Genomic DNA, 12,288 nt, shown 5'->3' on the forward strand with positions numbered 1-12,288 from the left:
GTGTAAAGGATGTCCCAAAATCGATGCTCATTGAAAGCATCTTGAGAACTATAAACATCCGATCTCTTTTTTCGAAATAATAAGATATCAAAAACCAGGTCGTAAATATTTTATTTCGTTCTCGAGTTACAGGGTGTTTTAGAGAATGTTTCAAATATATGCTAAATCTTGGTTTCTATTCGAGATATTCGAAAAATTCTAGAATGATTTTTTAGTATTTTTTTTTTTTTGGTTTATATGATTATCATAACAGATCATGGAAATTAATTACCTTTTCAGAGATATGGGGGATAGTTATATATTTTTTCTCAACTCGCAGCTATATCGGAAAGCTTTCCGTTTTTGATTTTTCAAAAATTCATAACATTTCATAGATATAGAGATTTTGGATTTCATTTTTTTGATGGGACCCTTCTATATAATTATCTTTCATTCATTTCGAGATTAATTATTTTGTATCCATTGTATAATTGTAATGAAGTCTTATATAGGGTGTCCCATTCAATGAACACCGCTCTATATCTCTAAAACAATAATCAATTTCCAATTCAATGAGACACTTTATATGTATATGACTTGATGTTGATTTCAACCATACATTGAACACAAAATGAATTTTATCTCGAAATGAATGAAAAATATTTATATATGAAGTATTCCATCAAAAATAAATTCGAAGAACTCAAAAACTTTGAAGGGTGACATTTTTGGAAAACTGATTACGGGATGCTTTTCGACATGTGGTTAAAACTTTGCTTTGAAAATTATAGCGTGTCCCATTTAAGAAATATCAACTCTCCTTGAAAACGAAACTATAATTAATTTCTGTGATCTGTTATGAGTATCACATGAACTATCAAAAATTACTGCAATGAAGTTTTAGAACTCCAACTCCAGAATTACAGGTTCGATCAAAATGAAATATTGAATATATGTGAAATGACTATTTCAAGCTCAATGGAAAATTTCGCGTGGATCCCGTTGAAAGAACCAGAGAAAATCCTTACAGTAAAAAATACTAAATATTTACGTAGCAACATATATGCGACTAGCTTGAATTTCAGTGATCATGTATGCATCATTTCTGCATGAAAAACAAGGCTTCAATTGATATTTGATTTAATTAATTAATATGATAATATGATCTGTTTGATAACTTATTGTAATTTTGATTGTAGGGTCATTATGCATGCCTCTCTCATAGAAGCCCTCGTCCCTATTGGCAAAAATTTAGTCAAAAGATTTTCACAAGCCTCTGTTGAAGCGAATTTTTACCAGCAAAATTCTTCGCCATGAACAGGAACATATGATAGTGACTTGGTGCGAGGTACGGACTATAAGGAGGATGCATAAGAACCTCCCAACCAAGCTCCCGGAGCTTCTGGTGAGTCATTATCGATATGTGTGGCCTGGCGTTGTCCTTATAGAACACAATTCTTCTCCTATTTGCCAAAGCTGGGCGATTGCTGTTTTCAGACGGTACAATTGTTGACAGTAGAGTTCCAAGTTAATAGTTGTGCAGTCGGGGAACAGCTCATAGTAGATTATTCCCTGCTGATCCCGCCAAACACACAGTAAAACCTTCCTGGCCGTCAATTCTAGCTTGGCCACCATTTCCACCTGCTTACTGCATTCAGACCACGACCGTTTTCGCTTGATGTTGTAGTAAGTGATTCACTTTTCATCCCAAGTCACCAACCTTTCAAAAATAGATCGATTGTGATGAAATGCAGAAGCGTTTCGCAAAAGGAAATTCGGTGCATGAGGTTTTTTGCATTTACTCGTGTGGTACCAATACATCCAGCTTCTTCTTGAGACTAGCCTTATGCAAATCGTTCCAAACGGCTTTTTGTGCAATATTTAGCTGTTAGTACACCATAATATTAATGATTTTATCGACATTTCAGACCATTGGCCTTCCAGTGCGTGGTGCGTCTTTGATACCGAAATCACCAGAACGGAATTGACGATATTAAAATTGCGCGAAATTGGCTGTTACGGTATCAGGACCATAAACACATTTTCAGTAGCCTGACTTCGCCTTTATCAAAGAAAAACTGTAAAATATAGCGTATTTTCTCTTTTCTAGTTTCCATCTTTGACGCGCGCTCAAACTAAACTGAATCGACTTATCACAAAACTTTCAGAAAAGATTTTGTAGTACAATATCTCATCTTTCTTATGGAATCTAGTGGAACCCAATCGAACTTATAAAATGCGAGATACAGATAACAAGAGCCATCTATAGGGAAAATAATGGATTTTTTTTACTACACCTAATATGAGATGAAGAAACACTCGAATGCTCGTGCCGAATTTCAATATTATCGTATCATTAGAACCCTTCATTAGAATGAATTAACCGACCATAATGACAATCATCATAATAAATCACGTTTTATATGCCTATGAATATGTATATAATTGTATGGTCATCAAAGGCACATGGATTAACGAGCGCTCAAAAGCTCCCGACGACAAAGTAGTACTCTCCTCTAATTTTCGTTAAATTATTCTTTAGAACGGATGCAGCAAAATACCTTAACGTATTAAAGTTATTGGTATAATGTGCCGTAGCTTTTGAATTCGAGTTTGTGGCTCCATAAGTTGAAATTATATTTGACAATTCTTGATTTGTGTAGATTTTTTCCTTTGAGGTTGAACATTCGGTTGTTGTTGCAGAATTAGTTCCCTTGAAGTGCGATCGATTCATCTTGAAGATACAATTCGAGAAATAATGACTTAATGAGTGAGGTAAGAGTGAAGATTATATGACATAAGTCATACGTTAACGAATTAATTTTTATCGGTCCTATTTTCATTTAACTCACGTTAATTGTCTGATATGGGAAAGTAGGTAGATACACATATATACCCCCAAGCGTGTGTATGCACCTTGAACATCAAAGCCTAGACCGAATGTGTGCATTATTCATGATGTACCAATTCCGAAATTTCATTTCATATTCAGGCATGTCGATAATAATGAAATGTTCAATCAATAAATTATAGTCTGCATTCGTGGAACCACATTCAATATCTTCTTTATTGTATTCAAATATACACTCGAGATACTCCAATCGTGAATACCTACATATACTGTCTGAAAAAATTGATCACCCAGTCATGCTCATCGAATTATAAATTTTTGTCATACCTGTAAGTGCATCTTTGTGAATAATTAGAATTTTGGCTTCACTATGCAACATTTGATATTGATGTAACAAAACTGTTGTCAACAGAAAATATTTACACATTCCTATATAACATGAAATACTGTTGATAACAAGATTTTTCCGTCAGAAATATACAATTCAATTCAATTCATCCAATATTTTATACGTAAATATATCAAATATACAGAATCAGCAATACATCCTCTTAAATTAAATTAAAATACCCACTTTTGCGAAAAAGAGAACTGAACAACTCGAAGAAAAAATCAAACAAAAAACTATATCGAGAAAATCATCAAAATAATCTACTATTTACGCTTTGAGTCGTTTTTCATGCATTTTACTTCTCAAGTTGAATCCAACCCTAATATCAACCGGAAGTAGATTATATAATTCGGAACCATTATATGACTGAATATGTTGTGAACTTGTCTTACAGAGAAACTGAACCAGCAAATGTTCATTTCTGACTTGTCTAGTGGAATAACAATGCTGTATCTCCGTTTGTTTTCTTTTTCAGTTGGTTTATTATTATTTAATACATATAAAGTTGTTTCATGTTGAGATATTGCCTCTCCACAAACAGTTTGTTAGAATTATACATTTTTCCTACTTCAAAATAATTTGTGTTATTGATTTTTGAACTATGTCAACCTTTTTCCAAACGAGTTACACACATACCTCTCCACATAAGTCCAATCTAAGAATCGACAACATCAACGAATAATACACTCGAAAACTCAATCATGAACACAATATTTTACTGACTCTGCCCTCTCTAATGTTGGACATGTACAGATTCCTTGTCCACATCCACTTCTGTGTATTGCTAATCTTTGGAATCTCAGCTGTGCACTAGCAGTGAGAGAGAAAGTAATAAACTTTTTTTTGGGTTTTGAGTTAATCCTCACAATGAAAGTATCATGAAACGCCTTAAAACGTATTCAGCTCTATACTGTATACATATCAATCAGATGATCGGATTTTTTCAAATGATTTAGGAGCTGCTAAATCAGTATTTATGAGTCATAAGTCCCAATCGGTGATCTAAGTTAGTATTAGGTAGTTGTTCTTAAATCCAAGGCCAATTACTCATTTCGTATTTCAGCTTTATTACTTCACCACATTTCAAATTTCAGTATAGTCTCCATTTATCGAGAAACCACATTATTCAACTCATTGATTTAACCCTCTCGAATTCAGAAGCTGGAAAACCGGACGAACCTAAAGCTGTAAGAGTTTATAGTCACCTTCTACCACTCATCCCCATCATTCTCTGCTTGTGATTGATTGATTCTTGGTACAAGGGATTACACTGCTCCCGATACCCAAACTGCATAAAAAATATTAAAATCAGATCTGTAATCACCATTTTTTGTCTCTCAGTGTAGGTATTTTGCCATCAACAAGCAATAAAGAAATCCATACCGATTTCTCACTCGAACAGCGTCGAAAAGACGAGACTGCTCATAAAAATAGTAGCCAATGATAATTATCTATGATAATTAATGTTATTGAGTTTTTAAATGAAATGAAAAATCTGCGATGTAAGGTGACGAAATACAGATTGCAAAAGGAATGACATTATGTTGTTGTATACCTTAAATAGTAAATCAATCCCTCTCCGTTTGAACCTTCCCTAATATGGATACAAATAATTCCTTTCATTTCATATTTAATGTCGCATATTGTCAAGTCTTTTAATTAGTTATTGTTGATATTATTACCTTGAATGATATTCGAAGACTGAAAATATTAAAAAAAAACAATGACGTAATGTTAAGAGTGTTTGCTCGATTGTAAAGTGATTTTTCAATATGCAAAAGCCAAAGGTTCCTAGTGTCCGGAATTCTAAAACAAAATTCTCCTTGAATATTTAAATTCGTTTCACTTTTTGTAAGAAATTTCTCAATTGCAGTTCGATTGGATGGATAATTCTTCAATAATCGAGTAAAGAATATTTGATAATGCTGCAAATACTAAACCGTCAACCTATTTTGCCTATGAAACTGATTTCAATTTCCATCGAGTTATGCGGACATTGAACTTTTTGTGAAAATTTCAAATCTACATCACCTTCTAGAGTTATAGAATCGGTTTTGGGTACGAATCCATAATATCACTGAGTCGGACTCAAAAGCAACTTCCAGCTCAAAATTCGATGATTACCGATATTTGGGTGAAATGATAGCTCGGAATTATATATTTTTATTGAATTTATCCACTTTTATGAAATGCGCACATGCGATTGAAAATAAAAGTAATTAGGGATTTCCGAAAATATCATACTTATTTGTTTTTCTCCAACATCCTTTATGGGATTTAATCGAGATAAGGCGAAAGGTATGTATAGGAGTCAATATCAGAATTCATTAGTTTAAGTGCTTTCTATTTTTAAATTTCGATTGAGCATTACTTCTTGCTATTTGAATAAATGAATCATTGATCATTCAATAGTCTATTATATTTACTTTTGCTTCTTCCATTCATCTACAACTAATATATTCGTATCAAATAAGTGCAAACATTCTTCAGAATTTCATTCACTCAATTCAAGTATTTCGTAGCAGTAATTCGAATAATCGCTCTAGATTCTAGAAGTGCTATACATAGATATGTTCACAAATGGCTCTAGTGCCAATTCATTCTTCGGAAATTAATTGCTCATCACTTATTGTGAAATTGTAAATTTCAAGATCATAAACTGATTCACCAGTTTATAAATACTCTATGATAGAATAGTTCAGTAGAGCACAATAGATATCATGTTGAATACTTGGACACCAGTACAGTATAATTAACTGTTCAAATATTTTATGTAGGATTTATGAATGATGATGCCTAGCGCAAACTTTTGATTTCTTCCACGTTATAAATATCAACAGTAATATTTAATTGTCGCGGGAAACTGTATTCATGTAATTTTCAGGAAGTGGATTTGTATTTACATGAATTTAATTGTTCGGTACAATATTGACTGTGAATGCGAAATTTTCGTACATTTCGGAAAAACCGGTGATACTCTCTCTTAGAACAAGCACACAGTAGTTATTTGGTTTACTAGACAGCAAAGTAGTAGATTGATTGAGCGGCTGATAGAAATTGAGTTCTTTTTTATTAATATTTTATATTATAACATTACAATGAAAAAAACATTTTCTCTAATTCTGTGGTTATTCCGTTCATTCTTCCATATCTTGTAGAACAAAATCGTGCGAGAATATATCAGAAACGCACAGTTTTCATGGTTATATTTTATTATTCTATATTGGTACTCCGAACTTTCCGCCACGGCTTTATCTGTCAATTCATCAATCTGCCAACCAACATTTTTCAATGCAAAAATCACTAAAATATATTTATGGAAATATTTCATTAATTTCAATGAAAATGCAATGAATTAGAGAAAATAATGTATAATACTCGTACAGAAGGCTCATTCTACCACTCGTTCATTCCAAAACTCGCCACTTCGTGGCTCGTTTTTGAATTTTGAACTCGTGGAAGAATATCAATGCCTTCTGCACTTATTATAAATAACTATTCCAGAAATAAAATAAAATACAAAATTCTGATTTTGGCAATCTCTCCCTCATCCCATGGGTGAGACGACGCATTGGGTTTGGAGAGATTGCTCAAGAGGCTTAACATAACATGCTTACTTTTCGGCAATAGTTTTATTCCCACAGGGCATACAGTAGTTTTTAAAGTGCACGTGTCATAAAGCCACCTGCGTCACTCCACGTATACTGAATCCATTCCACTGTAGATTTGGTATTTTCGTAGCGCTCCAAGCAACCTAAGCATTTATTTTCGTCAAAAGTTTCGCCGTGTATGGAATCGTTTTCCATCGCACATTTCCTTCAGAGGAAGAACTCATCAAACGACGTTTTACACGTTTTATTCTGGCAAGGTTGTTTGTCATCAACTTCTTGGGTATGTTTCTTCTGATGTCTTTTGTGATGTTTTTCTTATTATTTTTTGTGACTTTTATTCTTCTTACAGTTTCCTACTTTTTCCCTCTTCCAAACCCATGGGATAGATGACGCACCAGTTAAGTTACAAAAAATTTCGAAAGATAGAGTTAACTTAGTGAATATACCTTTTATAATAACCCAACTTCAAACTAAATTCGTCATAACGTCGACTTCTAGCGGATTTCTAATTAAAAGTGGATCAAACTAAACACCTTGCATTCTTTTTAGGTACTTACCAACTATATATCACCAAATATATTGTAAGTATATCTCACTTTCAACATGATATTTTTCGAATAGCAGGAGTTAACCGTCTGTATGCACCTGTCTTGGGCAACCGGCGCTGCGTGTACCAAAAACGCCGCGTCATGTCTCCCTGTTTTCCCCTATAGTTTACCTTCGAATAAAATACAAAAAATACCAAATGATCGTAAATTGAAAAAAAACTAGAATTTTATAATTGGTAGATCATCTGGGGTTTCAGCATAAAATTGTGGATCTTGGGTCTCAATTGGTTTGCTACCCGTGATATATCTGCCAAATCTGTATCTCTTTACAACATTTCTTGTTTTCTAATAAGATCACAAATTAAAGTCAAAACACATAATAAGGAATGATGAAGTGAAAGTGATAAGATTGAAAGATTCGAAAAACAACTCGCATAGACTTCATTTCCCCCGATAACGAATCTGGAAATATGGATGCTTTTTCACGATAACTATCCTATAATACCTAAAACTTTTGGAAATAAGTTAACCTAGACGTTCATCGTTGATACTGCAGAACGAGTAGGAAGTTTGAGCTCTTGTATGGTTTCCAATAATTAATCGAACATTGTAATCTCATTCAGGGGGCTCAAAAGTATTATGTGGCCAGTATTTGGGGAAATTGCGTCATTATTTCTTCCGCTCTGAGCCTTATCTTTATCTATTCGATTTTCCCCATGATGCTTTCGTAGCTCAGAACGTGATTAAGTTAACCCGATGCGGTGGATTTGATAATTGGAAATAACCTTTCTTTCCGTTTATCGGTCTTCTGGAAATTCTGTTCATCGCTGCAATGAACCCAATATATGATTGTTGACAATTCTTTAATTTTTCCACGTTACTTGATTATTCAGATGGGTTCAGATTATTATTTCAAATGAATTCATTATTAGAAATTTATAATGAAAATAATAATATTTATTGATCATATGAGACATTATATGTATAGGACAAGTCAATCTATGTAAACACATTCACAAAAGAGATTTATCATCAGAGTATTCTCTAACACTTTAGTATGCTCTACAAAGCATTACTGACTTAATTTTCCTTTTGAATTTCAATTTATCCAAAATTTCGATAAAATCTCGTAAATTATTTTAAAGTTTCATAATTTGGTATAATGGAGATGACTCAAATTTTGTAGATCTATGAATAGCCATGGATAACGTTTCTAACGTTTCCGAGCCTCTTGTAGAGTAGCTGTGAAAACTAGACAACTTGACAAATAGTGATTCATTTTCTTTAACATATTGCAAAGACTTAAGAATGACGATACAAGGTAGGTACTGTCAGAAAACCATTTGCAATAAATATAGATCTGCAGTGATCACGATAACCCAGCCTGAACATCATCCTAACTATCCTCTTTTGCGATATAAAAACTCGGTTGAATTCAACAGAATTACCCCATACCAAAATATTATAGGCTATATGGCTGCAACATAAACTATAATATGCATTTAAAATTGCATCAAAGGGAAGTGATAGTCCGGGAGCCAATAACAGATATGCATGACCAAGTTCCTCTCAAACGGTAATTAGTAGAATGCATCAGATAATAGTAATAAAAAGCCTCATGAATGTCAGCTACGACTCTGCTGGGGGGAGAACGGCGGCAGCCCCCCAAACACGAAGAAAAAAAAATACATTCAGTCATTTCCTCCCAACTGAAAATTTGTCAAATTGTAGCTAACCCAATATCTAGACGAAAAAATACAATCAGCTGGCTATAGCATGGTGGATTATACGTCAGCTGGTGCCTCAAACATGAAAAAAAAAAATATTTTCAATAATTTCCTCTCAAACAAAAATTTACCGGATGATAGCTTATATGCAACTATGGATAAATATGTATGTCAGCTGGCTGTATCTTGGTGGAAAAACCGTCAGCTCCTACTTTTGAAGTTATTACGTAGAAGTTAAGCGGATCTATTGCCCATTTAAATGCATCAGCTGACCAGGTTTCCCTCGACTTACTGCTAGCTGATTTTTTTTATTTATCATAGCAGTATATAAACTATCAGCTGAAAAGTTTTCATGTGGAAGTAAATGTATCTTTAATTATTTTCATTATTTCTGAAGATCGAAGCATCGCACGCCAGTGTTACATAGAAAATAGTAAGGTATGGTTGATTCATTATAAGAGTCGCTGTCAGAGCTGCCATTGAAAATAAAATTTTTTTCTTTCATGTTTGAGGCACCAGCTGACGTATAATCCACCATGCTATAGCCAGCTGATTGTATTTTTTCGTCTAGATATTGGGTTAGCTACAATTTGACAAATTTTCAGTTGGGAGGAAATGACTGAATATATATTTTTTTTTTAGTGTTTGGGGGGCTGCCACCGCTTCCCCCCCCAAACCGAGTCGTAGCTGACGTTCACGAGGCTTTTTATTACACCAAGTATCTTTCGAGAGGAAATAATCAACCAAATTTACACTTGGTTCCCAACTATGAGTCTTTAATGCGTCTAATAGCGTGAAATGATGAGCTCAATTTCCCGCAAACATGATCCACGTGTTCACACCATCTCAAGTTCTTATCAACGTATAAACACAAAAACTTTATTGAATCTCTTGATTTCTACACTATATTCTGATATTGTTGCCGAAGTGGTTCTGCCAGAGAATTCCTTATTTCGAATATGACTGATTCTGTCTTAGACATATTGACAATCAGAGCATTAGTTTGACACCAATGTATGAAGGTCGCAACTATAATTTCACAGCGATTCAGAAGCTCAACCCGGCCTTCATGCACTCAAGCACTCATCAAAAATGTTACAAGGCAAGTCATTAATGAAGAGAATGGACAGTATAGCGGTCCCAGAAGAGAACCCCGAGGAACTCCTAACTCAGTTTCATATTTGTCTGAAAATGTCTCAAAAATTTTCACAGACATGGTTCGAATCGATAATAGTTATTTATACAACAAGTGCAAAAAGTGAATGTTTATTGCACTCGACGTGAAATTGTCGGACGAGGCCGTTAGGCCGAGTTGTACAACACAACTTTTTGCACGAGTTGCATACAACATTTTTTCTACGTTCATGCAAAAAGCAAAAAATGATTTATTGAGGTGCGGCACTAGGTGTAGGAAAATGAAAAGCGCAACTTGAATACTTTATTATTAATATCTATTTGCATTGAAACAGGAACTAATACGTTACGAACAATTTAACTCAAACTTTATTTTTACCCTCAATGTTGAAAGTGAATGAACAATTGGTGCAATTTTCAATATGAATATTTCGTAGTGAAGTACTTTTTAAATCCACTTCTTGATTTGTTACTGCTGTAAACGTACTAGTACTTGGTAACTGTACATCGTTATTTCCTTCAGGCTGAAATATTTGTTTGTCATGATGACGCACGTTGAAGTAGAATGACAGATGAGTGCAATAAAAACTTTATTGCACTAGTGCAATAAAGAACTTCTTTTTCCACTAAATATAGTTCAATGAAGTTTGGCTTTTTGCATGAATGTAGAAAAAAGATTTAAATCCAATCCAAAAAATTCCCCGTGTAACCCAGATTGTACAATTTACCGATGATAAACTGTGGCGCAATACAATCAAGAGCTCCTGTGAGGTCATACCATATACGCAAAGTCCCCCATCCAAAGAATGATAAATGTGATCAAAAAAGTAAAAAGCAGCAGTTAGAGTGGATCTCTTAGCTCTAAAACCGTGCTGACAATTAGAAAATAAATTGTATTTGTTCAGGTGATCAGTCATACGATTCATTACCACTATAATTTTTCCTATTGCAAGAAAATTTTCGAAAGAACAAACAAATTATCTGTATATGATTTTTATAATCTCCAGGTCTGATTCGAAAACTCCAAGGCTACTTTAAGGCCTCTGGGAAGTGATTTTGAATGTGAATTTAGTTTTCATATTATTAAACAGCCTTAATTTCTGTAGACCCTCAACGATCGGAAATCGCAGAGTCCTATAACTTCTTCAAGATTGGCGCATTCTTGTGAAACTACATTGTTGAATAGTTGTGACAAGTGGATGGGGGAAATTGACAGTGGTAAGATGATATTGGTAGTGTTTTTGGACTTTCAAAGAGCATTTGAGACAATTGATAGGAAATTACTGTTACTTAAAATAAAAAAACTAGGGTTATCTGGGAAAGTTTTTCAGTGGTTTGAGTCATATTTGACAGGAAGGACGCAAAAAGTAAAATTCGGAAATTTTGTGTCATCAATTGGAAAAAATGAATTTGGGGTACCTCAGGGTACGAATTTGGGAACAATTTTATTTCTATTGTATATAAATGATGTAGTGAAATATGTATCTAATTGTAAGATAACTTTGTTTGCGGATGATACTATGATATATGTTTCTGGATATGTTGAAATTTTCTTCAAATTAGTTAACGAGGATTTGGATAGGTTGTTCATTTGGCTTTGCGACAATAACTTGAAAGTCAATATAAAAAAATCGAAGTATATGTTAATAGGTAGTGAATATAGGACACGTAGTACCGACATAAGTAATTTAAGAATTAATATTGATAAAGATGAAATAGAGAGGGTTACTAAAATGAAATACTTAGGATTGATTTTAGACGAGAATTTAAAGTTTCAATTTCCCTTCGATTATATCGCAAATAAAATGTCCAAAAAGGTTGGTTTCATATCTAGAATAAAGGGTAAAATTGGTATGAATACGTCACTGATGTTGTTTAGATCATTGGTACTTCCTCATGTGGATTATTGCTCGTCAGTTATGTTTAATTTAAATAAAGGTAGCATAGATAGGTTACAAAAAGTGCAAAATAGAGGTATGAGAATTATTTTGAAATGTAATAAAAGAACTCCCATAAGAAATATGTTAAATTGTTTGAAATTGATGAG

The sequence above is a fragment of the Harmonia axyridis genome, chromosome 2 (genome assembly GCF_914767665.1).
Source record: "Harmonia axyridis chromosome 2, icHarAxyr1.1, whole genome shotgun sequence".
NCBI lineage: Eukaryota > Metazoa > Arthropoda > Insecta > Coleoptera > Coccinellidae > Harmonia > Harmonia axyridis.